At 44.0% G+C, this 6,293-nt stretch overlaps 1 pseudogene; it reads left to right on the forward strand.

Annotated features, from left to right (window-relative positions):
* The first annotated feature begins 4,980 nt into the window (after window positions 1-4,980).
* Window positions 4,981-5,162, forward strand: LOC124608404 (annotated as a pseudogene).
* The last annotated feature ends 1,131 nt before the right edge of the window (window positions 5,163-6,293 follow it).

A 6,293-nucleotide genomic window follows, 5' to 3' on the forward strand; every position in this document is an offset into this window, starting at 1 on the left:
GATATATCCTGAACAGGTACACCCTCTGGCAAATGAGTAAATCAGTATCAGAAAATCATGTCCTTCGGATGGGGGGAGGGAGCCAACAAAGAAAGTGAGAAAATCTCCATAATGCAGTGGGAAAATTAGCAATAGGAGCAGTCATATGTCTACTACTTTTTTCATTTCTACCATTTGACGCAGTCCCTCGCCCAACTGCGGCTACACTACCATGTCCCAGACCAGACAACTTCGTCTGTAATTAAATGTATGGTCGCTCTTACCCCTGGGTAATCCAGAGACTGATATGAATTAAAAACAATTCGATGTTACTTTTCAGAGACAAATGGACGTATTTTTAGTCCAGAAGTATCACACCAAATACCATTTATGAGACGATACAAGAATAGACGTTCCAGATGAAAACTTGTTGATTGTGGATGCGAGTGATATTGAAGGAGGAGTGGGTCTGTGCCCTGATATTCAGCATTTTTACCTAGTCAATAACACTAATCGCCACACAGTTGCGAGGAAAAATATCTGACACCACTCTGTCCTACCCATAAATATGCCGAATATCTGTAGAAAGCTGAACTACAAAATCATCTTGGCTGAACGGCGGAGTCTTTTAAAAGTCTCAGGAAGAGGCATGTTTTGAATATCGAAAACCTTATGAGGCATAGGAGAAATGTCTTTGTAAACATCCTATAGTGTAAAAAAGGAACCTCTTTCCTCATGAAAATAAAGCTTGTCAAATAGTCCTTACATGTAGCAGAGGAAATTAATATGTCATCGACATAGCACCAAACAAATGGAAGACCCTGAAGAACTTCGTTCATAAATTGTTGCCATGTTCAGGCTGCATCATGCAGTACAAAATGCATAACATTGTGTTTTAATAAGCTGAAAAGTGTAGTAATAATAGCCTTCATTTTGTCTTTGAGGTCATACACATCTGTACAAAACCTTAACACAGTTAAGAAGAGTAAAAGGTGTGCACCCGACAAATTACCGATGAAATCAGATATGTCAGGGAGAGGGTACTTATCATGGATTGTACCAGAGTTCAAAGCTCTCTAATTCCCACAGGTTCTCCAGGTTACATCTTTTTTCTGACCATCTGTAAGTGAGAAGACCAAGCATTGTTAAGAGCGAGAAACAAAACCATCACTAATCATACTATGAAACTCTTGCTAAGCAGCATGCAGCTTTTCTGTAGGCAGGTGACGAGGTCTACTAACCACTGGCAGCCATGGCGTAGTTTTTATGGGATGCAGAGCAGATTGGCAATGCCTTTCCTTTGCTAGTGTGGAGTCGGTCATTGGTGGAAAATACCTCAGTAGCAGCTGGCCAATGTCATTAGATGCCTGATCGGCCTCAGGCCAGGGAGGGGGGATGGCAGGTCTTCAATCTACATGACAGCCCACCTTGTGCAGCTGACGTAATTTCTGACGTGGCCGCTCCGAGGCCATATGCACCTGCGTCGCCTTATCTCGCATTCCTGATTTTGCTCTATTAGATAGGTTGCTGTGTTGTTCTCTTTGTGCCACATTTCTGAAGATTCCTCAATTTGAGCACCAAGTGTGGAGCACTGTACATTGAACTCTGAAATTTGCACTATGATGCGCACAAGAGAAGGTGATGTCTTTTTGCTTACTGTACGTGTGTGCATTCTGCATGTGGGCGACTGTGGCTTCGAAATAAATTGTACCATGTAGGAGATGCAGTTGGTCTGGAAACCTGCATGCAGTCCATGGTGGTAATTGAGACACGATGCATTGGGAGTTGAGTGCATGCAGATCCTTTCATGAGACACACTTTTCCCAAGTCTGGTATCAGACAAAAATGACTGTAGAAATCAGCACCAATAATAAGTCCAGAAACATAGGCAACAACAAAAGTCCAAGCAGGCAAAAAATCATTCTCCAAGACCAATGTTAACATTTGTTTACCAAAGGTTTTGATAGGTGAAGTATTAGCTGCTTTTAAAATAGGTATTTGAGTAACCTGTTTAAAATCACCTATAATTGGAGGAATAACAGCACTCTCCGATAGTGGTAGGGTAATGGAAGGGTGTGTGCATTTTGTTTGTGTGGGTTCCATACATTCAGGGGCAAGCATACTTTCAGGAGCTAAATTGATTGATATATGACACCCTCTGCCTCCCCTTAACCTATGATATAGATGGATAGATGTTCAGCGATCACAGGCCCTGCAGACCACATGCTGCTTCCGCAAACTGCCTCCATTTCTTCCTGTTTTGTGCCTGGTTCCTCCAAGTGTCTTCAGTTCCCAGGGCTGCTAGGTCCTTCGCCAGGGTGTCCATCAAGCCCTGCCTTGGTCGTCCAATGGGGCGTTTGGTGTTTCGTTTCCCCAATAGTGCCATCTTCAACTGTCTTCCATCTGGCACATGGGCTACATGACCCACCCATTGTATTCTTTTGCTCTTTATCTTCTATAGGATAGTTGGTTGTCGCATCAGAAGGTAGATTTTCTCGTTTTTCCTCCTCCTGCATTTTCCATTAACCTATAGTTATGCTAATTGATTTATGACCTCCTGGGGATAATCCATCCTTCTGAGAAACCCTCCAGCCCTCCCCCTCCTACTTCCCTTAACATATTGTTTTGCTAATTGGTTTATAACCCCCTGCAGATAAAATCCATCCATCTGAGAAGCCCCCTCTCCTTCCTCCATCCCTCTCGGAAATTCCCATCACTCCCCCCCCCCCCCCCTCACCGATAAAAGCACACTTTTGATATCAAATTAATTGACTAATTAATTAAATTAATCAATTAATTACCCCTACCCATCCTAGGAAAACCCCCAGCCCTCCCCTCCTCTCCCCCACTCCCTCCTTCCCCTTCCCTCACCCACCTGGAAATTGGCAGGGAAAAGACTCAGTCTTTGCTGAGCTGCTGGAGAAGAAGGACATAGAGTAGTTTTCCTTATTTTGTTTAGTACCCTGTTGGAAATTGGAAAGAAATCCCCCAGTTCTCCCCTTACCTCCCCCACTTTCCCATTGTTGCAAAATTTTCGCATGTTTGCTCACCTTGACATGCAGCCATCGGCTGAGTTAGTGCCCAGTGCCACCACCAGAGGACGTCCCACCACCCCCCCCCCCCCAATCACAACTCTCGCCCCCTCCTTCCCCACCCCTCCCAGAAAAAAATTGACAGGAAAAACATTCAGTCTGTGCCGTACAGGAAGGAAGGATCTACTGACACGAATTTCAAATAAATGTCAATAATATATTGATGCATATTCCTCATTTAATCAGTCTGCAAGAAACAGGACTCCCCTAATTGGATAGAGTTCATGTGTGAACCCCCCATTCACGATTCCCATGACGCAATAACTGCAAGCACTGAGAAATGGAATGAAATGTAGTTGCCGCCATTTGGGGTCCCCCACGCATGTGTCTGTCATCCAGGCGCCACCAAGGATTTAGGATTTCAAAGCTGCTCAATGAGATAATTATAGATCGTAATACTAAATACCACTGATCACGGTACGGATGTCGGCCTTCTTTGATCTCATGACCCCGAACAAAGCATCAGGTAGTGGCATTCTTCTGATTGAGAAATTCCAGACTCGCTTGCTGTCTCTGTCTCTCTCAAGTGACTACTTTCCATTGATGCATGAAGCAATGTCTCCAAACAAACAGACGAAGGTTTCCTTGTCTCCTCAGAATACTGTGATCCTATTGGACAATGCTGGGGGCAAAAGGAGAGCTGACGCAATTTTGATATCGAAAATAGAGAAAAATAGACCATTTCCACTACCCTACCAAATTAATTGTTTAACAATGTACAAGAGTCAAATACATCGCATGAAACACTCACTACCTCCTTCTGATGATTCTTCTTCTGAATAAAACATATTTTCAGCTTCTGAATATCACACACAAACACTATTCAAACCAAGTAATTAAATTTCCGCCACAAACAGATCGAAGCACTAAATATATCTGAGGTCTTGTATGAACTGAGCTTTGAGAACAGCAGCGCCCTCCTCTATCCCAACGAAGCACATGCCATTTGCAGTCCGCCACGTCGCAACAAGCGCCATCCAGCACTGGGCTCGTGATCGCAACATACGGCACCACAGAGAAACAACTGTCCCACACACATTGACTGCATTGTCAGTTCAGTACTTATCTCCAGGTATTCGCACGCCTGCTGTACCAGACACTTGGGGCAGGAGAGAGTTCCACCATGGCAATTCAGCCACCAACCAATCAATTTACATGAGGGGGAGTAATTGTCCAACAAAAAACCTTGCCTCATTGAATCTTCTCACGCAATACACACGTCCGCATCTGTCGCCTCTCTACCAGCATACTGGCTACTTCACTTTTCAGCTGTCGCCGTTCGCAGCTCGTGGTCGTGCGGTAGCGTTCTCGCTTCCCCCGCCCGGGTTCCCGGGTTCGATTCCCGGCGGGGTCAGGGATTTTCCCAGCCACGTGATGACTCGGTGTTGTGTGCTGTCCTTAGGTTAGTTAGGTTTAAGTAGTTCTAAGTTCTAGGGGACTGAGGACCATAGATGTTAAGTCCCATAGTGCTTAGAGCCATTTGAACCATTTTCAGCTGTCCCGAGGGCGTCACAAGGACTGCCGCTGGGACTTGTCCCCATAGCTGTGGGCAAGAGCCAACTAGCCAGTAGCCAGAATCTTTCCTTTGTACCTACCAGTCACGCGAGGCTAAACCGTCACGTCTGGTCGGCCGCTGGCCACAGACATTCCAAGACAAGCAGCAGTGGCTTGGACGTATACAGTAGTTTTAACTAACTGCAACTCAACATGGACCCCACCCCCAGTTTAAAAAATCCACTTTACCCAATTCGATACGGGGATGTTACTGATCATACACCTCGAATTTCTCATTCGAAATGTAGATGTCCCGCTTTTATATGACTTATTTTCGAACATCGGGGTATACACGTGTTTTCACATTACTAAAGCATCGTTAATAGTAGTGAAAATCGTGTAACAATATGGCTATACTTCATCTATGTATTCTCTCATCCGGTAAAAAATATGTTTAAACAGCTTAATACCTGTTACTTCCTGCATCACAGGACTAGAATATTAGACTCATTTTTGCCTCATGACAGATGGCTAAGAGCATGCTTTACCTCTGTCATTGAATGTCAATTGCAACTCTCTTAAAGTAACCAAATGCATTCTCACATATGACGTCTCTTAAAGCAGCAACACAGAGAAGTTGTAACTTCTTATCACATTATAAAGTCGGTAATATAGCTGATTTTATTACGATGGTCATCTCTCCCTGTCCAGGTGGGAGATTGAAATTTCGTCAAAAGATCTCCCAGCAACGAAAAAACGCTAGATTACTGCTCCAACTCCTAAATCATATCAACGGTACTCTAGCCCTCATTTCTATCTGCCTGGCAGCAGATGTTGATATCAAGTTAATAGGCTAATTAATTAAACTGAACATGAGAGTCACTTTGCTTGGTGGGTAATTTTTTCCTGCAGTCAGATTACATTCACCATGTAGCCCAAATGAGAATTCATAGAGGGAATATGACGGTCTTTTCAAGGAACACTACTGCGAACTGTCATTTGAAGCTGACCACAGAAGGATTCTACTGCCACGAACAAACATTTCGCATAAGGATCATGAAGATAAAATATGAGAAATTAGTGCTCATAAGGGGGCATATAGGCAGTATTTTTCTCTCGCCCTGTTTGTGAGTGGAATAGGAAAGGGAATGACTAGCAGTGGTACAGGGTACCCTCCGCCACACACCGTACGATGGCTTGCCAAGTAAGCATATACAGGGTGTTTCAAAAATGACCGGTATATTTGAAACGACATTAAAAACTAAACGAGCAGCGATAGAAATACACCGTTTGTTGCAATATGCTTGGGACAACAGTACATTTTCAGGCGGACAAACTTTCGAAATTACAGTAGTTACAATTTTCAACAACAGATGGCGCTGCAAGTGATGTGAAAGATATAGAAGACAACGCAGTCTGTGGGTGCGCCATTCTGTTCGTCGTCTTTCTGCTGTAAGCGTGTGCTGTTCACAACGTGCAAGTGTGCTGTAGACAACATGGTTTATTCCTTAGAACAGAGGATTTTTCTGGTGTTGGAATTCCACCGCCTAGAACACAGTGTTGTTGCAACAAGACGAAGTTTTCAACGGAGGTTTAATGTAACCAAAGGACCGAAAAGCGATACAATAAAGGATCTGTTTGAAAAATTTCAACGGACTGGGAACGTGACGGATGAACGTGCTGGAAAGGTAGGGCGACCGCGTACGGCAACCACAGAGGGCAACGAGC

Source organism: Schistocerca americana, chromosome 3 (assembly GCF_021461395.2).
Source record: "Schistocerca americana isolate TAMUIC-IGC-003095 chromosome 3, iqSchAmer2.1, whole genome shotgun sequence".
Taxonomy (NCBI): domain Eukaryota; kingdom Metazoa; phylum Arthropoda; class Insecta; order Orthoptera; family Acrididae; genus Schistocerca; species Schistocerca americana.